The 27,083-nt window shown below is 37.7% G+C and overlaps 1 protein-coding gene across 2 annotated transcripts in view; it reads left to right on the forward strand.

Moving 5' to 3' along the window:
* Positions 1 to 6: 6 nt before the first annotated feature.
* MPP6 (membrane palmitoylated protein 6) overlaps positions 7 to 27,083 on the forward strand; it is an 87,462-nt gene continuing 60,385 nt past the window's right edge. For both annotated transcript variants that reach the window (XM_003788510.2, XM_023512468.1), the window contains exon 1: positions 7 to 136. The gene's annotated coding sequence lies outside the window, so the exon portion shown is untranslated. The remainder of the gene's footprint in view (positions 137 to 27,083) is intronic.

Here is a 27,083-nt window from a genome sequence, read left to right on the forward strand (position 1 = left end):
GACGCATTTCCAATTCTTAACTACGATCCCCGAGTTTGTAGATGGGGCTGCTCGGCGGCGCCTGTGGCTGAGGGAGAGCAGCGGCGGCGGGCGCAGGGGAGCGGCGGCGGCGCAAAGGCGGCCGAGGTGCGAGCCGGTGAGTTGTCGGGCCCCACACGCCGCTAGGGTAACGGTCTCTCAGCGCGCCTGGCCGGCCGGGGGGCGCCCTGTTGCTCGTCGCTGCGCGCCACGCGGGGACCCTGACCCGCCCCGCCCCTCGGCACCGGGGTTTCGGCGGGCCGGGACCGCGCGGGCGGAGGCGGCGCGGGCTGCGAGGCTGCTGGCTGCCCCCGGCCCGGCCCGCGCGAAGAGGTGCGCTCGGCTGGGCCCCGGGCTCCCGGTTCGCGGGCGGCGGGGCGGGCCGGAGCGCGGCAACGTGTCTAGCCCATGCTGCCGGCCGCCGCGCCGCGCCGCACCCGGCGCTCCCCACGCGCTCCCTGGCGCGGCCCCGACCCGGGGCTGGGGCTGCGGACACGCGGGGCCCCCTCTCGGCGCGGGGCGCGGGCGCCGGCACCTCTGCTGCGGGAGTCGCTTTAGAGCATGAATGGGGAGCCGCGCCGGGGGCGGCGTTGCTGTGACTGACACCTTTGGGGTCAGTCCCGAGGGGGGCGATTCCGCCGGCGTCTGGCTCTGCTGAGCTCGGAGTTCCTGGGGTAGGAGGCTTCTGCAACTACCGCCGCTGCTTCCGAGGCACGAGACTCCAGTTTTTGGCCAAAGTGGGTGAGGGCCCAGCACGCGCTGCTCTGGGGGCGTTCGCTGCCGAGATCGTGCCCTCCACTCCTGGGTTCATCTAACAAACCAGAAAGGTGTCCGGGCTCTTTTGTTTATTTAATTTTTTTTTTTTTTTTTTTTTTTTGGCTTGGGTGAAGGGCCAGGAGGGGACTCGATAGAGGGATCAGACAGTGTGATGACAGTATGTGGATTGGTTGGTGGAATTTTTTTTTTTCCTAGAAGACTTTTTAACACTTTATTGGGAGTTTATTCTCAATCCTGCCAGCCCCCGGGATTACAGCTCGAGATTGCGTCCATTGAACTTCCATCGGTTGAGGCGTGCAATTGTGTAGGGGGAGAGGGTGAAGTGAGGAAGAGAATTGAAGACTGATGGGGAGGTTCAGAAAATTCTCCGCATTACTTATAAGCAGGCGGTTAAGGTCGATCTAGCCACGTTTTGTTCTTCCCTACGCCTTTGGAGATGGTTGGAATTTTACTTTATGCTTCCGGATTTGTCTTGTGGTATAGCTGAGAACATTTGGGGTACGTTGAAATGTTCTTCAATTGGGGTATGATTTAGCAGCCATTTCTTCCCGTGAAATTTTGCAAGTGATCATTTGGAAACTTATTGTTATTAACAGTTATATTAATGCAGTGATAGTTTCTATACATAAGACTGCAAGCAATATTGCTTATTTTAGGCGTCTACTGGGCAATTATGGTAAAGTTCCAGGCCCGATTATAGTTATGTCTTCTAAGGCCTTATTACAGTAAACAAAGAACTTTTGTGGGTTGTGTCATTTTGAGGTCATTTGTATCTTACATCTATTATATATTTAAAATGTGTTTAAATGTATATTTGCACAATGTGTCACTCTTTAAATGCTTTTATTCTAGGCTAGGGTTACATAATACACAAATGGCAACACTTTTAATTGCTCTGTTTTGTCCTATAGAGAGATTTATGCACACCATCTTTATGAAAGGGTTGTGTGTGTGTCCTTTTCTAACTGATGCCATTGAATCCTTTTTTTATGTGGAATATGAAAATGAATTATTTTGCATTCTAAGTTAAATCAATAACTGGAAAAATTAAGGTGCTCAAGAAAATCTAGTAGCTCCATATAAGACAGAAATCTTTTTTTGTTCTTAGGCCAACTGTTGGATTTTTTAAATTGAATCATATTTTTAAACATTTGAGGGAGCAGTTTGCTTTATTCTGAGTCTCATTTCAGGCTGAAATTGTTCCAGAAGACTACACATCCTGCTTCTCTCCCTCCCTTCCCTCTTCCCCCTTTTGGCTTGGTATAACCAAGAATATATAATTTTTAAAAAGCTATTTTAAAATTGAAGTTGTTTGTTTGAATATTTACAATCCTTTTATATATTTTGCCGTTTAATAATGGAAGGTTAGCAGAAAACAACAGATGTTTTAATTAAATGCCTTTCTCATTTTTGACATCTGAGCTTAGTGAAGAGTAGCATCAGATTATTTCTGAGAGAGCTGCAAATAATACAGGGTTAGTGCCAAAGGCTATATAATTATAAATACACTAAGAAAATAAATATGAAAAAAAGGCAAGAAAACCTATTTGTACTTTTGACATCACTTACTGTAATGTAAAGTAACTCGCTCTAAGGAGTTTTGAAAAAGAGTATTTTGTAACACTAGGTATATACGTAACTGGTGGGGATTTTTCTTTCCAAAGTGTTTTGTTGTATAAATGACTAAATTTGTATTACAAATTAATCCAGCTAAGTGGAGTCAGATTGCAGGGGATATGCTGATATTTATTTCAGGAAGAATGAGCACCTGCCCATTTGATAATATAAGTTGTGTGGAGGATATTGTCAGTTTTTCCTCAAGTTATATGAGAAAAGTTATGCTAGTTTTAATTGTAGGTTCTTCCAAAAGTAGTCTTCTTCACATTTGTAAGTACCATAAGAGTAGATAGACACACATAATCTCTTTACTGATATGGTGCTAATTTGAATTAAAGGTTTTATTTTTGTTGTTTTAAGGATCAGTTTTGCATAGATTATTTTTGTTCAGTCTCTCAGAAGCTGCAATGATTTTTCCCACTTTCCTGTTATTTGTATGTGACCACTGGGGGGAGACTTTACAGTTTAGCTTGACCATAGTCCTCCTTCATAGATGTTGCTAATCATCCTGGGCATTCTGCCAAACGGCTGTTAAGTGTGCTGAGGAGGATGCACTCAGATTCAAGTCTTGATCAAGGTGTTTAATGACTTTTCCTTTCTTTAACTCACACCACATTCACAAAGTACCTCTCTTTATAGACTATTATTAACAGACTACTTTTGGTCTATGGCTAAATGAGCTAACTAAATGTCTCCCATAGTGAAAGATAAGGTTCGTGAATATGTTATAGCTTTCAAAGATCTGGCTTTACTGGCATTAATCATAGAAGCAATGTAGTCTTAATTATTTGCTTAAATGTACACAGATATTAGTTGTCTGGAAGGATCCGGAAAGATCATCACTTTCCTAAGATGTATACAACTGATATATCAAAGCTCTTCACGTAGATTGGTCTTCTCTTTTTAAAAAGGGTTCAGAGGGCTCGGCACCAGCCACATACACTGAGGCTGGCGGGTTCGAACCCTGCCCCGGCTAGCTAAAACAACAATGACAACGCCAACAAAAATAGCCAGGCATTGTGGTAGACACCTGTAGTCCCAGCTACTTGGGAGGCTGAGGCAAGAGAATCACTTAAGCCCAAGAGATGGAGGTTGTTGTGAGCTGTGACGCCCCAGAACTCTACTGAGGGTGATATAATGACTGCAGTGGTGCAATCATAGCTCATTGCAGTTTTTAACTCTTGGGTTCAAGCAATCCTTCTAAGTATGTGGGACTACAGGGGCATGTGCCACCATATCTGGCTTCTGCTTTTTCTTTTTTGGCAGCATTTAACATTGTTAATGTCCATTTCAATACTAGTGAACTCAATAAACAAAAGATGTTGTTAAGTTTACAGGAGCTTAGAAAGAACTTAAATTTTATGACTTAATTATGGTAGAATAATTCAAAGACCATTCTGCTGTCTTTTTTTTTTTTTTAAGACAGAGTCTCACTATGTTGCTCTCAATAGAGTGCCATGGTGTTACAGCTCACAGCAACCTCAAACTCTTGGGCTCAAACAATTCTCTTGCCTCAGCCTCCCTGATAGCTGGGACTACAGGTGCCCGTCACAATGCCCAGCTATTTCTTTCCTTTTTTTTTGTAGTTGTCGTTGTTTAGCAGGCTGCAGCTGTGCTCAAACCTGCCAGCACTGGTGTATGTGACTGGCGCTGTAACCACTGAGTTATGGGTGCCCAGCCATTCTGCATTCTCTCTCTTTTTTTTTTTTTCTGAGACAGAGTCTCACTATGTCTCCCTCAGTAGAGTGCTATGGTGTCACAGCTCACAGCAACCTCAAACTCTTGGGCTTAACCAATTCTCTTGCCTCAGCCTCCCTACTAGCTAGGACTACAGGCACCCACCACAACGCCCAGCTGTTTTTTTGTTGCAGTTGTCATTGTTGTTTAGCTGACCTGGGCTGGGTTCAAACCTGCTAGCCTCGGTGCATGTGAGCAGCACCGTAACCACTGTGCTATGGGTGCTGAGCCCCATTCTATGGTCTTAATCATAGTAAATTCATTCATAGGATAAGAAAAATTTGAAGTCGTTTCTATCATTTCTTCATTATAGATTGTTCTCTATCTTTTCTTTAACATGGCTTTACTTTTGTTCTAAAGTTCTTTTTTCTTTCTTTCCTTCATTTCTTCCCTTCCTTTCTTCCCTCCTTCCTTAGAAGAGAGATTTTCTGCTCAGGAAAATATTCATTTTTGGCTAACTTCCAGATTGTATTAAATACTTGGGCATGGTAATTTCTAAAGGCCTATCTGTTAAAGTTGTCACTGATTCAAGGCAAAATGAGAATTAAAGATAATATAGTGAGTTTTTTGTGAAGTTCAAATATTTTCAAATCCTTTCTATGGCCTACTAGTTCCTATACTTGATCTGATCCCGACTTTACCAACTTAACATTTTTTCCTCTTAGATCTGTCACTCGTTAGTAGTTCTTTGCCACCCTGCTTTTAGTCTATTCCATCCACACTGCCCTTCTTTTTCTTCCTCATTAATGCCTTAGCTTGCTTCTGACTCAGGTCTTTTGCACTCCTTATTCACTTTGTATAGAACTCCTTTTACTACACAAATGGCTCCTTTTCATCATTTCATGTTTCAGTGCAAATTTCACCTGTTCAGACAACATTACTATCTAACCACTCTTCCAGAATGACATCTGCTTCATCTCTTCCCAGTGTTTTTCAACCTTTTTTATCTCACAGGACGCTTGAACCTATAGTTAAACTTCTGTGGCATTCTCTACCATTGTTTCTGTTGTTCAAATTTTTCTGCAAACCATTTGTATAACTTGAAATTATATTTTACATTTTCTGCATACTCTCACTGGAATGTCATCCTTATACTAGTGTTCTTGTTTCTTTTGTTAAATGTAGCAGTATACATTTCAAGGACTTAGACCTGTTCCTGGTACATAGCTGTCATTAGATAATTCTTTTTAAAAAACCCTGAGGTTGTGTCCTTCCTGAGGTTTTGGTATTAAAATGCTTTCTTTGTAAAATGATGTGAGTAGGTAGTAGTTGCCATAAGCAGCCTCTTTTGGCCATAAGTAATAGTAATCCATTCTAACTGGTGTATGTAAGAGGGGGGATTTATTGTTAAAATGCAGCAGATGTCTGTGGGATGTGAGGGCTGAGACTTCGATGGCCCCGGGCACACTGCATCTTTCTCTTTATTCTTCACTGTGCCTTTGCTTCATACCTTCTCTGGCTGCAGTGAACCACTTCCAAGTCCTCTTAGTGGAAAATATAACCATCAGCAGCTTCTGAGTTTTCATCATACAAGCCCAGACAACTGGAGACAAGTTCATCTAGGTCTTACCTATTCATTAAAGTGTATTGCATTATTAGAACTTGGTTGTATTTGTTTAATGGGATCAGGCATATAATTCAAATAGATGTCCCAGTGATAATTAATATTCTTACTTATTCACTCCCCCAAACACTCATCTCTCCCTGTTTGTATTTGTTCTTCAAATTTGAAGTTCCGAAAAGTACTCTCTTGGAGATATACAAAAGAAATATCCTTTGTTTCTTTTTTTGGGGGGGGGATGGGGACAGAGTCTCACTGTGTCACACTCAGTCGAATGCTGTGGCATCACAGCTCACAGCAACCTCAAACTCTTAGGCTTAAGCAGTTCTCTTGTCTCAGCCTCCTAAGTAGCTGGGCTCACCACAACGCCTGGCTTTTTTGGGCTTCATTTGTCATTGTTTTTTTAGCAGACTTGGGCTGGGCTCAAACCTGCCACCTTCAGTGTATGTGGCCAGTGCCCTACTCAGTGACAGATGCCAAGCCAAAACATCCTTTCTTTGGGAGGAATTTATAGTTTGGTTGAAGAAGATGAAATATATACATGAAATTTAAAATGGGATGATAATAGAGAAACTGGGATAAATTTGCAATTTTGTATTATAGACAAAAGACTTGACTTTCTTGATACATAAGTAGTACCTACAAATCAATAAGGAAAAGGCCAACCATCAAGTGGGCAAAAATCATGAACCGGTAATTTGCAGAAAAGGAAATTCACATGCTTCTTAAGCATATGTAGAGGTATTCAACCTCACACATAATACACATATTACAAATTAAAACTATGGGATACCATTGTCACTTCTTAGTACGGGGGACAGTGATATTGTTTCTATATCACTGAGATTTCCAGATACTTTTTATCCTTCACAAAGCCTAGCACTATGTTAGCTACTTAGTAGTACTAAGTAAAGATTGAATTGAAGGAGCTTAGCTTATTACTTTTTTATAGATCTAGTTCATAACTTTATGCTTTGGAAGCAATCTTTTTAAAAAGTGATTTAGAATTTCACTTGATAAATGTACTTAGAATATTTATTAGAATAAATGTGCAGTAGAATGCTTTTTACAATTTTTGGTTTGTAAAGTAGTTACTAATGGAACTTTACTTTTCCACATTTTTTTATAGGATATTATTAGATCATAGTTGGTTAGTATAAGTGTTAAAAGGTGGGATAAGGGAACTGGAAATGTGTGGGACCTTCTTAAGAAAATTTGTAAGAAAGCTTGAGGAAAATGATTTTCTGAGCACTCTAGGGGCCCATACTTAGGAAAGGAAAAGTGAAGGGTGAGAGATTAGTTCAGGGAAATTCTATGGTGGAAATCATAGGGCTACATCTTGGGAGGAGTTTTAACTTTATTTAAGGCTAGGCTGATTTAGTTGAGTGCATACTTCATTTTGTTGTGTCAGTCATTTTACCATGAGGTGATTCTGGTAGGAGTTGTTTACCTAAGTGGGCATCAGAATCCTTTGGAGTTATCCTACAACAGAAGATTCTAATTTAGTAGTTATGGTATGGGGCAGCATGTTCACATTGTTAAAGTCCTCAAGAGCCATTTTTTTGAATATAAAATAACATGTCCTATGAAATGTTCTGTTTAAATGACCAAATCATTCAACGTAGCTTTTAGGGTCCTCTGTCATTTAGATAACTCTGACCCTAGAACTTGCCTATTAATATTTCACCATGGTCTCTACTTTAGCCATGTACAGACACCTCATTGATGGCTATTACTTAACTCACTTGCATATTTCTTAGCTGTGTGGTTTCTTCTCTACTAGTAAATGTCCAGGCTTACTTCTATGAAGCCATCAAGCCATCATTGGCTGACTTTATCCACAATTTTTCTTTTCAGTACAGGATGAATTACAACACAATACTTATATAGCTGATCATATGGGTGGGTGATTTATGTGTTTTCATTCACATGGGCCTTGAACATATATGCCTAGTTTTACTGTCTGAACATCCTTATTTCTTTCTTCTTGCTACTTCTTAGTAGCTAAAGCTTAGACATAGTTGCATAATGTTAGTAGTGGTATCAGTAATATTATAAAATCTTCCTGTATTTTAGGATAAATATTCCCTTTACATTATCACATTTGCTTATTGCTGATTTAAAATCAAATATTTTAAATCAGAGTAAAATGGTTATATCGTTATTACTAGTTTCCTGCAACTGTTGTAACAAATTGCCACAAACTTAGTGGCTTGTAAATAAAAATAAAAATTTATTCTCTCTCAGTTCTGGAGAACAGAGGTCCGAAGTCATTGGGCCAAAGTCAAGGTGTCAGCAGGGCTGTGCTCCCTCTGAAGAATCTGAGAGAATCCATTTATTGCTTCTTCCATAGTTTCTGGTGGCTTCTGGACCACATGGCTTATAGGTGTACCACTCCAATCTCTCTCAGCATTGATTTTCTCATTGTGTTCCTCCTCCCCCATATGTGAAATCTCCTGCTAAGGACACTTGTAATGGTATTTAGGACCTTCCAAGGGTAATCTCCCCATCACAAGATCCTTAGTCATGTCTACAAAACCCTTTTTCCCATATGAGGTAACATTCATAGGTTCCGGAGATTAAGACTGATGTATCTTTGTAGGGGGATATTATTCAGCCTACCACAGTGATAATTCATATGGTTCAGAAAAGGGGGAAGGAGCTAATAAAATTCTCTCCCATGTAGCTGGGACTACTGGCTTACACCATAGTGTCTGGCTAATTTTTAAAATTTTTTGTAACATTGATATCTCTCTGTTGCCCAGGCTGGTCTCAGATGTCTCCTGGCCTCAGGCAGTTCTCCCTCCTTGGCTTCCCAAAGTGCTGAGATTACAGGTGTGAGCCACTTCATCTAGCCCAACAGTTCTCAACCTGTGGGTTGTGACCCCTTTGTAAGAAAGAAAATACATTGTGGCATTAGGAAGGTTGAGATCTAGCCTAAGACTGTGCTTCTTAAGGGATTGGGAAGGAGATTTTGCTGGGCTCCTGCCCCAGAATGTTGGCTGTCACAACTAGAACAGGATTGTTGATTGTTGCTGCTATCCATGAGTTAATGGTCAAGGATGCTGCCAGCAGTGCATAGGACAGTTCCCAACAAGAGGAATTATCCAGCCCAAAATGTCAATAGGCCTGAGGTAGACATTGTTCTAAAGGCAAATATTGAGAAAAAAATTTTTATGCCTATTATCAGCATATATCATGAGTAATACCCTCTAATCTGATGTGATCAGGACTAGATGTTTTTGGCTGACTGAAAGCTGATTAAAGTGAAGAGTCATACAAAATGATTTGCATATACTTTAAATAACTGAGTAAAGAAGCAACTTTAACTAAAAGTAAACTAAAAGTAAACTAAAACTTTAACTGAGTAAAGAAGCAACTTTAACTAAAAAAGCAACTGAGTAAAGAAGTTTAATTTATTAAAGTTACTTATTTTAGGAATGAAATGATCACGTATATTTTTAAACAAATGGATTCAAGTGTTTTTAATTTTCTTTATTTAAGCTATTTTTTTGGAAGGGGGATCAATGAAAAAAATTTCAAACCATAGTTAGGGACAGTGTTAGGGTTGGAGTATCTTGTGAGACAAAGCAGTAGTCATAGTGTGCCCTTACCAATACTTGAAAACCCCTAAGTAAAGAAAATGTCCATGAAGGAATTTAAGATATTATGAGGTAAATTCAGTTAAGGAGACTGAGATTGTGAATGAACCCCTAAAAATCCTTATAAAGTTTTAATGTTCATCCAATTACAACTAGATAGCCTATATCAGTCAGATCATCAACATTTTATGCTATTTAGTGTAAAAACACCAGATACTACACAATTAGTTTCTAGTTGTCATTACTTTCTTGAAAGAAATGTCTCAGGACGTTCAATCTGCCCCCCCCCCCCCAAAGTGCTCACAAATCCTAGGAGGCATTTTTGAGGATATTTAATTCAGAGCTTTTTTTACTTTGACTTAAAAGTTATTGATTGCAACTTCTGGTTCCAAATGCTGTCCTAGAGATAGCATAACTTGGATGCTTGAGATAAAAAATAAGCTTTTAGTAACCTTTATTTAACTCACTCAGCTTGCTATAGCCAAGTAGATATTTATAGTTTGTTTCCACCCATGATAATTTCATGTCAGTATTCATCAGAACATAGCAATAGAACACTGACTTGGCTCTGTCTGTCCTCATTCTCATCTCCATCTCTATTCTCTCCTTCCCAATAGACTCTGCAATCCCAAATTGAAGGGTGCAGATTTGTTTGATCTCTGGTGTTATCTTTTCTAAGAGTGTGCACTGCAAACATCTTCTACTCTGCTCTGCCATCTCTTTATTTCTCTTCTTTTTTATCATTCAAGGAGTTCTCTCTTTCCCCAAATTTGTTACTCTCAAATAGAAACTTTCACTAAAAGAAAATCTGTGTACATTATGTATATAATGGAATTATATACAATAAAAGTATTACTTTATACAAGTTTATTTTGGGGGAAAAAACTATATCTATATTTCCCCAGCCAAGCATTATCCCATAAACATAGACTTAAATTTGTTTAAGTTATTGAACATATTCAGAAATAAACAATTTAACATATAGTGTTTTATCATGTGCCAACAGACTGTAAGTTCTGAAAAAGTTCACAAAATGAAATTCTCACTTGTTGGAGAGACTTGCTACTCATTTGAATTAGTTTTGAGATAGTTTGAAGACCCATTTTAGCTCTAGAACTTAGGTTCTGCAAAAGCAATGGGTAGGCTGTAAACTGGCAAGGTACTGAATAGCCAAGGGGAAAAAAAAGCATTTCTTAAATGGGATTTATAGATTGAGTGACAGCATTTGGATGGGGATGAGAAATGTGTTTATACACAGAGAAGTGAAAAGATCAATGTTGTTAGAGAGTTTATATTAAGAAATAGAGTAAATTAGGTTGAATAGATGGAAAGCTAGATGTTAAGATGAGAAATTTAAACACTCCCAGATGAAAGAAGAGCATAAGTTTTTCTAACACAGTCTGGCCATTCAGATGATATTTTAACATGATCTATGTGATAACCCTGTGCCTAATAGATTACCATGAAGAAGAGAATATTTGGCAGAGGTTTGTTGTGATATTTAAAGGTGCGTTAACGAGACTGTAAAAGTCAGTGGTGGCAGAGAGAAGGAACAGTAAAATACTGTGTAGTATAAATACAAGGACACTGTAAATACACCATGGCAAATCAAATAACAGAGTTATTTTGCAGTTTTTCAAGAGATTCCTAGGCAAAGACAGTCCCTAGAATTTCAGAGTTTGGGGATTTCCCCACAATTCTACTCTTTTTCCCATGATAAGCCCCGGTCTTGGTTTAAAGGTTCTCTTAGGTTATTTTCATTTTTAGAAAGTTGTTAGAGTCCGTAGATTTTATCAGGTTGTTCTCATCTATATTTGGTGTTAAAGGATGGAAAAGTTCTTTTGAGACCACCTATCTGGGTACTAATTAGTAAATCAAATTTCATTTATCCTTCACTTGATATACTGTTAACTTTCAATGGAAGGACTTAAATTGACAGTAATAGTGACGGATGAGCTGTGTGTGTGTTGTCATGTAGGGGAGAGAAAAGGGCAGAAGAACTATAAAAATTAGTGAAAAATATGGAACATAATTAAAGTACTGATAGTAGTAGTAAGGAATGTAAGAATATTAAAGTATGTTGAAACAAATTTTTAAAGCAGTTCACGTTTCTGACATATATGCAGTATTAATATAATGTTAGGTCTTGTGGGAAAATGTGAGAAGTATGTAGTTTGATTTTTATTATCAGAAACTTTAACTTTGATCATGGGCCTTTCTTCTGACATCTTTTTCTAAAATTTCATGAAAGCATAGTATAGCAAATACATTTTACAACTGTGACCATACTGTTTCTAGAAAGCCAAATTATTATGAGACATATACTAGGTGAGCCAGAAGAGTGGAATGATCCTGACACTAGAAATATCGAATGTTAGCTCAGTGCATCTTGCCTTAGTCCGTTTGTGTTGCTAAGGAATACCTGAAGCTGGGTAATTTATGAAGAAGAGAGTTATGTAGGAAGGGTGGTGCCAGCATCTGTTGGTGAAGGCCTCCAGCTGCTTCCACTCATGTTGGAAGGTAAACAGGAGCTGGCATTGTGCAGACCATGTGGTGAGAGGGGAAGGTGCCGTGCTCTTTTTAACAACTGGATCTCTCAAGAACTAATAGAGCAAGGATGTAATCATTACTCCCAGGACAGCTCTCAACCATTCATTCTCTCTCTCAGAGAGATCTGCATCCCCTTCCACCTTTGAGGGAAAAATATCCAAACTGTAGAATACCTATTTGCATTATTCAGAATATAACAGTGATTTCCTAAGGGGCATTTTTACCCCCTATGTACATTTGGTAATATTTGAAGACATTTTGGTCATCACATCTAGGGGCAAAGGGTTCATTCTACTGATAGCTAGTGAGTAGAGGCCAAGGTTGTTACTAAGCAGTTCATAGGATAAATCCCCCATAACAAAGAATTATCTGGCACCAAAAGTCAATAGTGCCAAGGTTGAAAATCCCTGGAATATAGAGTAGGCAAATTCTTTCCTAGACATTTTTGGAGACATAAGTCAATTTCTAACTTCCTTTCTTTGTGGCTTGATGAGATACTGCCTTCCAACAGTTTACAATGCAGTAGATTCTTTTTTTTTTTTCTTTTTTGAGACAGAGTCCCATTTTGTTGCCCTCAGTAGAGTGCTGAGGTGTCACAGCTCACAGCAACCTCAAACTCTTGGGCTTAAGTGATTCTCTTGCCTCAGCCTCCCAAGTAGCTGGGACTACAGGTGCCTGCCATGATGCCTGGCTATTTTTTTGTTGTAGTTGTCATTGTTGTTTAGCTGGCCTAGGCTGGGTTCGAACCTGCCAGCCTCAGTGTATATGGCTGGTGCCATAACCACTGTGCTATGAGTGCCAAGCCACAATGCAATGGATTCTTACTATTTTCTGTATTGTGTTCTTAATTTTAAGGGTGTATCTTAGACACTTTGATTAGAAAAATATTTCCAAATATTTTTTACCCATCTTCACTTTGATTGGCTTTTTTATGCTAAATTCACTTACCTAGCAAAAGTGTTCACTTTTGCTAATTTAACTCCTTAGGGATTGCTCTATTTTCATATCCTGAGGGTCTCCTAATGTGATTTCTTTAGATGCTCTCTTTACAACAGTGCTTTTTGTATGCTTTGAGGTGCTTCACATCCCAGGTCTGAGTTGAGCTAGTTCTTAAGGTTTTTTCCTTATAGTATTTGAACCTGCTGTAATTTTTTTTGAGGGGGCTGTTTTTGGCTGGGGCTGGGTTTGAACCCACCACCTCCAGTATATGGAGTCAGCGCCCCACTCCGTTGACCCACAAGTGCCGCCCTGTTCTATTTTTTTTACTTACAAAAAGTTTACACAACAAAATACTTACAGGAAAAACTGTGTAGGGACTATTTCCTTTAGGGTAATTTTATTCCCTCTTACCAATAACAAGTACATCTGGAAAAGTTTTTTTTTTTTAATATTTTATAATATGTCTATTTTCTCTGGGAAGGACCCTACTTTCTTTTTCTTCCTTTATCCTTTTTTAAAAAAAATTAAATCATAACTGTGTACATTAATGCATTTATGGGGTACAGTGTGCTGATTTTATATTCAACTTGAAATGCTTATATCAAACTGGTTAACATAGCCTTCACCTCACTTAATTTTTGTGTTAAGACATTTATACTCTTAATAGATTTGACATGTGCCCTTGCAATATGCACCATAGGTGGGGTCTCACCGATTACCCTTCCTCCACCCCACCTCCCCCCACCCTATCTCTTCCCTCTTTCATTCTGGGCTATAGTTGTGTTTTATCATTCATATGAAAGTGTGGGTGATTATATATTGGTTTCATAATAGTACTGAGTACATTGTATACTTTTTCTTTCCTTCTTGAGTTCCAGCTCCATCCATGTAAACATAAAAGAGGTAAAGTCTCCATCTTTTTTTATGGCTGCATAATATACGGAAAGGTTTTATAATGGCTTATAAAACCTTATAGTGATAAATGGAAAAATATTGAAATTCTAGAATGACAGACAAGGTATACAAGGGTTTTGGGGTTTTTTAAGTTTCACTATGTTGCCCTCAGTAGAGTGCTGTGGCGTCACAGCACACAGCCACCTCCAACTCTTCGGCTTAAGCAATTCTCTTGCTTTAGCCTCCCAAGTAGCTGGGAGTACAGGTACCTGCCACAATGCCCAGCAATTTTTTTTTTGTTGTTGTTGCAGTTGTCATTGCTGTTTAGTTGGCCTAGGCTGGGTTCAAACCTGCCAGCATCGATGTAATGACTGGTGTGCTACAGGCTCTGAGCCGGTACAAGAGTTTTTATTTGGCTTTATTTTTGTTAAGTAGAACAAATATCATTGGTTTATCATTATAAACCAAAATAGTTCATTGTAATATAAAGATAAAAGTTGAATGAACATACCCGTAATAGATATGGGGGATATTTTCAGATGACTGGGTTTGTTTTCTCTTTATTCCCCCTCCATTTGATTGATCTAAACATATTGGCCATTTAATTTAAAATATAAGTACAGTCTGCCTATGTATACTAACTATATAGTAAAGGAATAAAGAGGAAAAGCAAAAGTGCTGTCGTAGTCAGGATGTGGTGAATCCAGGTGTGTGTGTGTAAGTGTGTAGAATATTTCTTCTGTGGGAGGCAAAGTTCTGTTGTAAGTACAGGTTTTCTTTTAGTAGACAGTAAAAGAATAATATTGAGCATGTGGAGACTTCTCAAGGGATGCTTAGAGAAAGTTCACTTGGGAAAGACATCTGAAATCTTAGATTATATGATTACTCATTCTTTTCTGTTTTCCTTTATTAGTTTTAAGTATTTTAATTATTAAATATTAATATTTAATTAGTAAAAGTATTATTAATACTTGTATTTTCGGCTGCTTCTCCTTTTTATTTTTTTTTTTTTGAGTGTTTAATGAAGACATGCTCTTGTTTGGTTGGGTTTTATTCAAGGCAGTTGTGTGCAGCTTGATTAGAGGACACATTCCTCAAGAGATTTGCTAAGGCTTTTGACCCCTGTGGAAGTTACCAACCTAGGATCACTTTGCATTTTCTCTGTGTAGGATTCTCTGGTACATAATTTTGAACACTTAATCTTTGAGAATAGGTTGTAATTACAAATTTTCAGGTGATATTTTTCCTCCAAGCTGAGATAGGCTGCTTTCTTTACTGTCTTTCTTGGCCAACAGGTTTTTAATAGATTACTCTTCTACAAGGTGGGATGTTAGTCTCCTAAGGTCACAGCTTCAGTACTGGGGTCTAAGTTGCAGTTCTCCATCTTGAACAGGAGGTGCAAACTGCAGCCTCTGAACTTGTAATGCTGAGATGAGCACATACCCCAGGACAGTTGTGACCTCAGTACCTGCTTACCTTTCCATTTGTTTCCCCTTCATGTTGGCCCATGGAGATTTTCTTTGGAACTTGTAAATTTTTTTATTTAAGAGGATGTTTTTTATATTTTATTTAGCGTTTCAAGGTGGGTAGGGTACCAGCCCCATATACCGAGGGTGGTGGGTTCAAACCCGCCCCCGGCCAACTGCAACAAAAAAATAGCCAGGTGTTGTGGTGGGTGTGGGTAGTCCCAGCTACTTGGGCGGCTGAGGCAAGAGAATTGCCTGAGCCCAGGAAGTTGGAGGTTGCTGTGAACTGTGTGACGCCTTGGCACTCTACCAAGGGTGATAAAGTAAGACTCTGTCTCTACAAAAAAAAAGAGAGAGAGAGAGAGAAGATTACTTTCAGATCATCAAGCCTACCTTTTTGCCAGAGACATAAGCCGTATTCATCTGGGGTTTTTTGTTTGTTTGTTTGTTTTTTGAGACAGTCTCATTCTGTTGCTCTGGATACTAGAATGCCATGGCATCATCACAGCAACCTCAATCTCTTAGGTTCAAATAACCCTCCTGCCTCAGCCTCCTAACTAGCTGGGACTACAAGCACTCACCACAATGGATGCCTGGCAAGTTTTTCTTTTCTATTTTGAATAGAGATGGGGGTCTGGCTCTTCCTCAGGCTGGTCTCAAACTCCTGAGCTCAAGCAATCATTCGGCCTTGGCCTCCCAGAGTACTGGGATTATAGGAGTGAGCCACCACGCCCAGCCTACTCATCTGTTTTATAATTTATGACCATTTCCTAAAATTTCTGGATTATTAATCTCTCACTTCACTTTCATTATTATTGCTGTTTTTTTCTTTTTAAAAGTAAGTTGCTGTGTTGTCATTTTAGGAAGCTCAAAGGAGGGTGGGGATGTAGGCACATGTGTTCAGTCTTCTACTTTGACTGAAAGTGTGTTTAATAGTTTTACGGTCTATGCCCATTAGGACTAACAGACCTGAGAAAAAGTAAATGCCTATAAATCCCTTTCCATTTAACTGTGATTTTAAGTTTGAATTTAAAGAACGTAGTCTTTGGCTATAAAAGAGGTGAGGGGCAAGAATAGAGGATGGTGTTCAGCCATTAACTCTGCAATTGAATAAGGCCTCACTGAGGTAGAGGGGCAATGTGTAAATGTTGACCTGTATGGGTAGCTTACCATAACTGAATATATAGAGCAAATTGCATTACAGTGATGAGAGATCAGAATTTTAAAATTTCATTCAATAAATATTTATTAACTGCAATGTGTCTGGCATAGTACTGAAAATTAGAGTACAAAAATAATGTGCTGTATCTGTCCTCAATAAACCCAATTATTTTGCGTTGTAAATTAGACATGTAAATTAAAATATAGTCAGTTTTCATTATTCACAGTAGTTATGGAATATTAAATTGTTGTTTCTAAGGAAAATACAAGGTTAGGTTCCTGCAAGCCTTTGGTCACAGTAGTTTCATGAACTGATAATATATAACCTTGTTTTATGAGTGTTTTTGTTTAGACACCTTATATAATATATATTGATTCATTAACATTGTACTCATACCCAACCCCATGTAACTTATGCCTGAAACTTATTTAACATATGCATTTTCCTGTAAGACACTTCATGGCTTTTTTAGTTAGAAACACTATAGGCAGCACTTCCGTAGTATGATTGGGGGCCATGCTAGCCAGTGAAATAACAAACCAAAACCCACAAAAATGCAAAAAAAAAAAAAAAAGTGGCATTAAATAGACTATGAAAGGATACTTTTTTTTTAGTATGAGAACTGAAACAAGAAAATGAAGTGTTACCTTGTTCAGCCTCAGTTAAGTCTGTGAAATGTTGGGTGACACAGTTTTTTTCCCACTCTGTGCACATCCACAGATAACCCCAAAAGCTCTGTAAGTGTTGATTATTGGATTACAAATAAATGTCAGCAAGTAAACAAATTTGCAAATACAGAACCTGTGAATAATAAGGATTGACTGTATTATGTATAATATATGTACCTGTTCTGTGTTCTAAATCTGCTGAGATGGGTCAGGGAAGCTTCACTTGAGACATTAAGATGAAGTTACAGCTGTATAAAGTAGTGAATTTAGGGAATGGCAAATGGTGTAGTGTGGCTTGAACTAAAAGGACTTCTATAAGGAGAGACAAGAGGAGATGTTTGGACTGACCAGTTAACAAGGGAGGGTGTGAAGGTATTTGGATTTTATAGGTGATGGACAACTAGTGAATGATTTTAACCAGGGAAGAAACATGGTCATATTTATATTTTATAAATTTCATTTTGCAGGTTGTATTGAGGGTAGATGAATTAAGGAAAATATGGGCATACCTCAGAGCTATTATAGGTTCTGTTCTAGACTACTGCAATAAAATGAATGTTGTAGTAAAGCAAACCATACAAATTTTTTTTTTTTTTGGTTTTCTAGGGCATATAAAAATGTCATTAGACTGTACCATAGGTTATTAAGAGTGCAATAGCATTATGTCTTAAAAAAATACATACCTTAATTTTAAAATACTTTGAAGCTACAGAAAGCTAATGATCATCTGAGCTTTCAGTGAGTAATCTTTTTGCTGGTGAGAGTCTTGCCTTGATGTTCATGGCTACTGACTCATCAGGGTGGTGGTTGCTAAAGACTAATGTCAATTTCTTGAAATGACTTAGCAATGAAATTTGCCATATCATTTGACTCTTCCTTTTAGGAAAGATTTCTCTGTAACATGTAATGGTATTTGGTAGTATTTTGTCCACAGTAGAACTTTTTTCAAAACTGGAGTCAATCCTCTCAAACCCTGCCATTGCTTTATCAATGAGTTTATGTAATATTCTGCACCCTTTGTTATCATTTTGTTATTAAAAGTAGATTTTATGTCAAGGAATCACTTTCTTTGTCTCGTAAAATGTAACCCCTATTCTGATGAAGTTTTAGAGATGGCAGCATTTCAGGCACATTTTCAAGCTCTATTTCTAGTTCTCTTGTTATTTCCACTACACTGCAGTGACTTCTTCCACTGACGTCTTGAACCCCTCAAAATCATCCATAAGGGCTGGAATTAACTTCTTACAATTTCCTATAAATGTTGATATTTTGACCTCTTCTGTGAATCACAGATACCCTTTTATTTATTTTAAGACAGATTCTCATTCTTTCACCCTGGGTAAGAGCGCTCTGGAGTCATAGCTCACAGCAATCTCAAACTCTTGGGCTCAGGTGCTCCTGCTTCAGTAGCTGGAACTACACAATGCCGGGCTAGTTTTCTATTTTTAGTAGAGATGGGGTCTGACTGTTGCTCAGGTTGATCTTGATCTCCTGAGCTCCTGCAGCCCACTTATCTCAGCTCCCAGAGGGCTAGGGTTACAGGCGTGAGCCACCGTGCCTGGCCAATCACAGGTATTCTTAGTAGCATCTAGAATGATGAATCTTTCCAGAAGGTTTTCAATTTACTTTGCTCAGATCCATCAGAGGAATCACTATCTATAATGACTATTACCTTAAAGAATGTATTTCTTAAGACTTGAAAGTCAAAATGACTTCTTGAACCATGGGCTACAGAATGGATGCTATGTTTGCAAGCATAAAACATTAACTTCTTGTGTATCTCCATCAGAGCTCTTGGGTGACTAGGTGCATTGTCAATGAGCAGTAATATATTGAAAGGAATCTTTTTTTCTAACCAGTAGATCTCAACAGTGGGCTTAATGTATTCAGTAAACCATGATGTAAACAGATGTGCTGTCATCCAGACTCTGTTCCTCTATTAGAGAGCAGAGGCAGAGTAGATTTAGCATAAGTCTGAAGGGCCCTAAGATTTTCAAAATGGTAAATGAACATTGGCTTCAACTTAAAGTCACCAGTTACATTAGCCCCTAACAAAAGAATCAGCCTGTTCTTTGAAGCTTAAAGCCAGGCATTGACTTCTCTGTAGCTATGAGCATCACAGACGGCATGTTCTTCCAATAGAAGGCTATTTTATCTGGGTTGAAAATCTGTAGTTTACTCTGTAGCCACTTCCATCAGCCATCTTCTGGGTGATTAGGGCAAGTTAACCAGCTAGATCTTCTGGATAACTTGCTGTATCTGCTCCATCAGCACTTGTTGCTTCATCTTGTACTTTCATGTTATGGAAACAGCTTTTTCCATAAACCTCATGATCCAGCCTCTGCTAGCTTCAGGCTTTTCTTTTGCAGCTTCCTTAACTCTCTCAGCCCTCATAGAATCAAAGAGAGTTAGATCCTTGCTCTGAATGTTGTGAATTGTTTAATCTTCTATCTAGACTACTAAAATTTTCTTCATGTCCAGCAATAAGGCTATTTTGCTTTCTTATCATTTGTGTGTTCACTGGAGTGGCACTTTTAATTTCCCTCAAGAACTTTTCTTTTGCATTCACAACTTGGTAACTGTTTGCCACAAGAGAAGTAGCTTTTAGCCTGTCTTGACTTTGAACGTGCCTTCCTCACCAAGCTCAGTCATTTCTAGTTTTTGTTTGAAATTGAGAGCTGTGTCGCTGTTCCTTCACTTGAACATACTTGAGGGCCAGTGTCGAGAGACTTACGGGTGAGGGGTAGAGGGCAGATGGCTGGTGGATGCAGCAGTCAGAATATATATAACACTTATTTAAGTTCTCTGTTTTATATGGGTGTGATTCCTGGCATGCTACAACAATTACAGTAGTAACGTGAAAGACCACTGATCACAGATCAACATAACAGATAATAATAATAAAAAGTTTGAGATATTGTTAAAATTATGAAACATGTCACAGACACAAAGCACATGCTTTTGGAAAACTGACACCAATAGACTTATTCAGAGCAGGGTTGCTACAAACCTTCAGAAATAAAGTAACTGCAAAATTCATTAAAACAAAGTTCACTTAAGCTCTGAAAAGTCTTGGATGTTAAGGTGAAAGATTATGAAAGTATGACAGTTGAGAAATATGCAGGATATAAATGAAAAGTTTGATGACAAAGGCCATGGGTGCTATTACTTGAGTAGGGAACATAGGAGGAAGACCAGATTTAAGGAGTAACATGATAAGTCTTGGACATGCTCAGTTTATGGTGCCTGAGGGATATTTTTATGGAGATGCAGGAAAGGAAATAGGAATCTTAGAAGATACCACTTTGTGAGTCATCAGGCACTGATAAATATCTGAAGGTTTACTGTGTATCAAGGCACTGTCCTGCTAAAAGAGCTCAAACAACAAATGGATTTCTAGTGAGGGGAGACAAGCACACAAAGATAATTTCAGACAAGTACTACAATGAAAATGAAACTAGTAAGATGGAGAGTGACTGACACTGTGTGTAAAGGTGGGGGATTGGGTTAGGTTAGGTGTTTGAAGAGGTAATATTTACAGTAAGACAGAACACAAAGAGAGTAAGTTTACCCTGGTGGACCTCTGGGAAGCTCATTTCAAGTATGGAGAAGAGAAAATGGTAAAGATGGGAAATGAACTTAGTAAGTTTGAAGAACAGAAAGAAGCCCAGTGTGACTGGAGATGAGGAGACAAGGAGAGAGTTATAGAAGATGAATGCGCAGGGTGCCAAATCACAAGGGCTTGCGTAGATGGGTGAAGAGTATGGCTGTTTTTCTGAGTACACTGGGAAGCTTTTGGAAGTTTTAGCAGGAGAATAATAAAATCTGTTTTAAAAAGATGGCTCTAGGTACTCTGGGAGAATATTATTGAGAACTAGAGTGAAGGAGCAGGAACTAGTCAAGGGAGTACTGCAGCAGACAGGCAAAGGTGGTCACCATCACCTTAGAGTAGTAGGGTGATGGCAGTGGATAGGTGCAGGAGTCAGGTGGTATCTCTTCATTCACCTCCATTATGGCTGCATTTAAGAACTAGTTTATCACTGGATCTGTTATGAATACTAGGTATTTTTGTATGTGTGTGTATAAAATGTTATCTTGAAAATAGAAACTGTCAATGAAATTCATCATTCTAAAATTACAGGCTGGACACAGTAGCTCACACCTATAGTTCTAGCAATTTGGAAAGCTGAAGCAGGAGGATTGCATGAGTCCAGGAGTTTGAGACCAGCCTGGGCAATATAGCAAAATCTCATCCTACAAAAACAAAGTGGTCAGGCATGGTGGTGTGCACCTGTAGTCCTAGCTGCTCCGGAGGCTGAAGCAGGGAGATCGCTTGAGCCCAGGAGTTGAAGGTTACAGTGAGCTATTATTGTGCCTTGGTACTCTAGCCTGGTTGACAGAGGCCGACCTTGTCTTTAAAAAATAAAATAATATAGTTTTGAGGTCTGAATTTGAATATTCAATAAAAAGGTAACAGTGATTTTATAGTCATGTTTCATTTTTATTAGCATTTGATATGTGAAAACACTTTCAGACAATTCTGATTCAGTTGTACTACTACATATTTTCTTGTAATAAAGTAAGGAAACTTTTACCTGCTTTGTTAATTAATAGTTAAGTCAGTAAAAATTTATTCAAACAGACTACTACATTGTGAGAACAGTCAGGAACAGCATTATTTGAGTTCTGTTTGAAAAACAACAACTCTCCATAGATCCAGCTTTTTGCTCTCTGTGCACTGTACTTTAAAAAGGATGCTGGGATAGTATGGAGCATGTACTATGGTCGGGACGGACTGGGGATTGAGTAGACCAGTTAGGAGGCCTTTTAAATAGTCTAAGCTAGAGATGATAAAAAAAACTTTAAAGAGAGTGAAATTTAGTTAGTGAAGTTGGGATGAGGAGACTTTTTATAAAGCAGAGTGAAAGATTTGAGGAAGAATTAGATGTCTGGAGGTTAGGGAGAGGAAAAAAATCAGATGATTCTGAGGTTATAAGCTTTGAAGAAGGGGTAGATGGTGATGTCATAATACAAATGAGAGGTGGAATCTATAGTGGGACGTAGGCTGGTTATGGGAAGGGGGTAGCTTTGGAAATGGCAAATTAAAGGCACCATATTTGGGACTCCCAGGAGAAGTAAACATGTTTAGAAGGTGGTTGGAGAAAAGTGAGTGCTATAACTAATATTTAGAAATCATATAAAAACAAGTTGAAGCCCCAGAAGTAAATGAGATCACTGAAGAAAAGTGTATGACAACCTGAGGGATACCAACAGCAGTGTCAGTCTGTCCTCAAGCAGGCTGAATATTATGTGAGTGGGTTGTCGGTTAGCTCATCCCTAATCTTTGTCAAGGAGTTTGGGGGAGAGCAGTGGCTGAGATGGCAGGGGTGGAGAACAGAAACGGAAGAGATGATGCACACTGCGGACTAGCCTAGTGTGGTGGGGAAAAGGAAGGAGTTAAGCTGTGACCTAAAAGGGAAGTGGAGTTCAAAATTGGGATTTAAAAAAAAAATAGGGATTTAAAAAAATTTTATTTAAGGATGAGGAAGATATTAGCACATTTATAGATGAGGAAGTTTCAAATGAAGAAAAAATGTTGCAGTTTTAGGAGAGAAATGACCCGTGAATCATGGTTCCACAGTAGACAGAGGGACTTGCTTTGTTGTGCAGGTAGCAGCTTTGTAGAGGAGGAAGTGCATGTGGTTTTCTGAGATTAAGGAAAAAATATAAGGAAAGGTGACAATTATTAGATTGTAGAAGTGGAAGGGAATCTCCATAATTCAGAAATGATAACCTCTTTGTTTCCTTTTACTTCTGACAAAATCATCTGTTGACAGTTTAGTGTGGTAAATGTTTGAAATAGAGAATATGAAAGAACCCAAGTAATACAGAATTGTGAAGCAGTGTTTGGGACCTTGCTTATTTCTGTAGGCTGGGGGCAGTTTGAAAATATTGAAAAACTAAGGGACAAAAATAGGAAGAAAGGCTCTGAAATGGAGGAACTATCTGTGGAAATAAGAGGTGAGAAGAGACAATTACTTCATGATTTTGTGAGGAGCTCCCTGTATTGAAATGTGTGCAGGCAAGCTAGAGACAGGCCACTGGGCAAATCCTTCACTACATCTAAATGTAAAGTACATCATTAATGCTTTTTATCAAACCAAAGCGCATAAAAGTTCTGTTAGAGCAAAAAGTTATGATAGAAAAGGACTTGTGAAACATCCTACAAGATTTGAAACAGTATTTTCATTTAACCTTTTAAGGATTTATTAAAGATACAAATTACTATATTTCTAGTTCATTTTGTTACCAATTATTTTCAAAACATGGTACCCAAGACAATCTTTAACTACATGCACTAGAATGGCTGGAAAGGATATCCAGTTATCTGTAGTGTTTACACTCTTACACTCATCGTAGTGAAATTTGCGATGAGCAAAAGTTTAAAATAGTAACCATTGTCCAAATATAAAATTTCATCTATTTAGAGTGTTCTTTCACCACTTTGAACAAATTACCATATTGCTTAAATTTCTTATAACCAGAACGTTTTTCAGATTAAGAAATGTGACATTAAAATCTAAATTGATATGTTCATTGAATTGGATATTATCTGCTGCTTTCCCCAAGGTAGGATCTCTTTGACCTTTCTAAATTTCAGAAACTTTGTTAAATAAGGCCATTATGTGTACAGTTTTCATCTAGACACTCTGAATCTGTTTTCTAATATTTGGACTATATGTTAGCACTTCATGCAAGGATTTTCTGTGTAGTGTGCCTTTGTTCCACTATTTTGTTAACCTGCGCATTCATGCCTGGGGGATGACTGAGTAGCATTATAGCTTTGGAGAAGATATTTTGTTTTCTCCCTTCTTTTTCATCCTCAAAAATATTTGTTGTGCTTATTTTTAATGCAATATATTGTACTTTTATATGATATTTTGCTTAGTGCTTTAAAGAGTAGTATAAATAAACGTAAACACCCTGCATGTTAAATGAGGTGAGATATAGTCATGCATCACTTAATGACAGGGACACATTCTGAGAAATGTGTCATTAGATAATTTTCTGTTAATATCATGAAATATACTCACACAAACCTAGATGGAATACCCTAACTACACGCCTATGCTATGTGTAGAGACTGTTGCTGCTAGGCTACAAACCTGTACAGCATGTTTATTGAACACTACAGGCAACTGTAGCACAGTGGGGTTTGTGTATCTGCACATATCTAAAAATAGAAAAGGTACAGTTAAAATGTGGTTACAGTATAAAAGATAAAAAATGGTACACTTGTATAGGGCACTTAACCATGAATGGAGCTTAACAGACTGAAAGTTGCTCTGGGTGAGTCAGTGAGTGAATGTGAAGGCCTAGGATGTAATAAACTAACACTGTACACTTAGGTCTCACTAAATTTATAAAATTTCTCTTTTCTTTTTTCAGTAATAAATTAATCTTAGCTTACTGTGACTTTTTTACTTTATAAACTTTTTAAATTTTTTTAAAAACATTTTGATTCTTTTAAAACTGGTTTAACACTTAAAATATATATTGTATAAATGTGTACAATGTACATATTTGTACAAAGGTAAATTATTTTTAATATTCTTATTCTCTAAGCTTTTTTGTATTATTATTATGATTTTGCTTTTTGAATTTTTTTGTTAAAAACAAAGACACAAAAAACATTAGCTTAACAGTAGCCTATTAGCCCTACTCATGGTCAAGATCATCATTACCTTCTAGAATACCTCCTGGAACTTATTGAGTTCTGCAAAAGTTTCTGCTAAACCCTTCACTGTAAAATTTTTTTGAGAAATTTTTTAGCTCCATTATGATCTTTTAAGACTATCATTGTATGTGTGGTCCATCATTGAATGAAACATTATTATGTGGTACATGACTACATTCTAAATTGATGAGCTAACTCTAGTAACTTATAAAATGTTTTACATAGCAAGATTATATCATTTTAGTATAACATTATACTCTAATCTGAATTGTAAATGATTTTCAAGCCCTAGTTTTATGTTAGGATGGAATTGGTCATGTGACAGTTAAAGAAAATGATTTAGAATTGCACTAAATAAGCATTGCAGTAAGTGGAAGCAATTTTGTGGTGAATTAAATAAAATATGGTTGCCTGAAAAGTTTCCTTTTTGTAAGTTACATCTTCAAATTTATGAATGTGGATAATAGCTGTCTCTTTTTTAAAATGAAAAATATTCTTTATAGTTTCTTAAATATTAATATTTACATTTTACATTTTATTTATTTTTATTTTTTAAATCCCTTCCTAAACCATCTTACATTTTGCTGAATGTTTTAACTGAGATTTATTTTATATCATAGTGTACATAAAAAAAATTTAATAAAGCAAAACTTCTAAGGATAACTATCTTCACCAGGTTCCTGTTTTCAAAGAAAAAGTCCTGCTTGTTTTTAACTCTAGAAAAATGGTTACAGCTGACTGGGTGCAGTGGCTCTTGCCTATAATCCTAGCACTCTGGGAATCAGAGGCAGGTGGATTGCCTGAGCTGAGGAGTTTGAGACCAGCCTGAGGAAGAGCCAGACCCTGTCTCTAAAAATACCTGGGTGTTGTGGCGGGCACCTGTAGTCTCAGATACTTGAGAGGCAGAGGCAAGAGAATCACTTGAGCCCCAGAGTTTGAGGTTGCTGTGAGCTATGATACTACAGCACTTAACCCCAGGGCCACTGAGTGAGATTCTATCTCAAAAATAATAACAATAATTTATAAAAAATCAGAAAAATGGTTATAATTCTATGAGTTTTCTACATGCATGCTAGTTATTGCTTACACGTAATAGATGTATTTTTTATGAAAATTTATGCATGTATAGATAGAAGACAAAAGTGCTCCCCAACTCTCTTTATTTCTACTTTTTCAGAGGAGGATACTCCTTTGAAATTTTTTAGCTGATTATTTTATCATTTAGCTCTGTATCAGTAAATGGTATGTTTATGTTGCTGATTCTTGATTTTTCAGTTTTAACTATTATGGAAAATGAGGATTTAGCTCCTTTTTCATTCTACCCCTACCATATAGTCATATATACACCATATACTCGTCCCATCCTTCATTTCTTTCACTGTAATTATATTAGTAACTTTTATTAGATCAGTATTTGTTAGGTGGTCCATTAGTAAACCATGGTTCTCCTATCCTGTATTTTTATTTTCTTGGGGATAATTATTTGCTTAGTTTTCTGGATATACGACTTATCTATAAATCAGCCCCCAAATTTCTGCTTGTTTTTTAAATCAACTAAGTATTTTTATTTAAATTTATCAACTTCATTTTCTTGCGGACAGCACTCTGGAGCCTTCTGACCTGTCCAGTATGGATGCGTTGTTCTCTGTACCTGGTAAACACTTGTCACCATCTGCTGAAAATTACCTTTGCCTTTCTCCTGAGTTGAGCCTTCTAGTTCCTGTATCCTATCCCTTCCTCTTTTCTACTTTGTTTCATGCTAAGAGGGCATCATGTCTTTTTTTTCTTTCTTTCTGTGAAAAAGTGTAATGGTTAATTTTATAAAACCTTATAAGCGAGTCTGAACATTTTTAACTATCCTCACACTTGGTTGATGGTTTGACACAGTAAAGAATTTTCAGCTGGAAATATTCTTAAAGGCATCGTTTTGTTATGTATCTTTAAGTGTCATCATAAAGCAGTTCAAAACCACTTAGACTCCTAATTCTTGATATGAGATTTTTTTTTCCCCATTGTCCCAGTGTTGCAATATTTCACAATAAAATGTCTTAGTAATATGAATGTATTTTCATCTGTTTTTCTGAGTGCTCAGTGCCTCATTTAGTCCAGCAGCTTATAGCTTTTCAGTTCTAGAAAATGTTAAATATTTTAATGTTTTCCTACCCTCCATTTTGTCTGTTTTATCTTTCTTTCCAAATCCCATCATATTTAGATGGTCCCTAATTTTCTTTATTCTTTTACTTCTGTGTTTTTTTTTACTTTTTTTCTTCCAAATTTATCTTCCTTCCATGATTTCCACTGAGCTTATTCCTATTTATTTTCTAAAATCTCTTTTGTTTCTCCTATAGCAAAGT

The sequence above is a fragment of the Otolemur garnettii genome, unplaced genomic scaffold (genome assembly GCF_000181295.1).
Source record: "Otolemur garnettii isolate 467f Iridium unplaced genomic scaffold, OtoGar3 scaffold00028, whole genome shotgun sequence".
Taxonomy (NCBI): domain Eukaryota; kingdom Metazoa; phylum Chordata; class Mammalia; order Primates; family Galagidae; genus Otolemur; species Otolemur garnettii.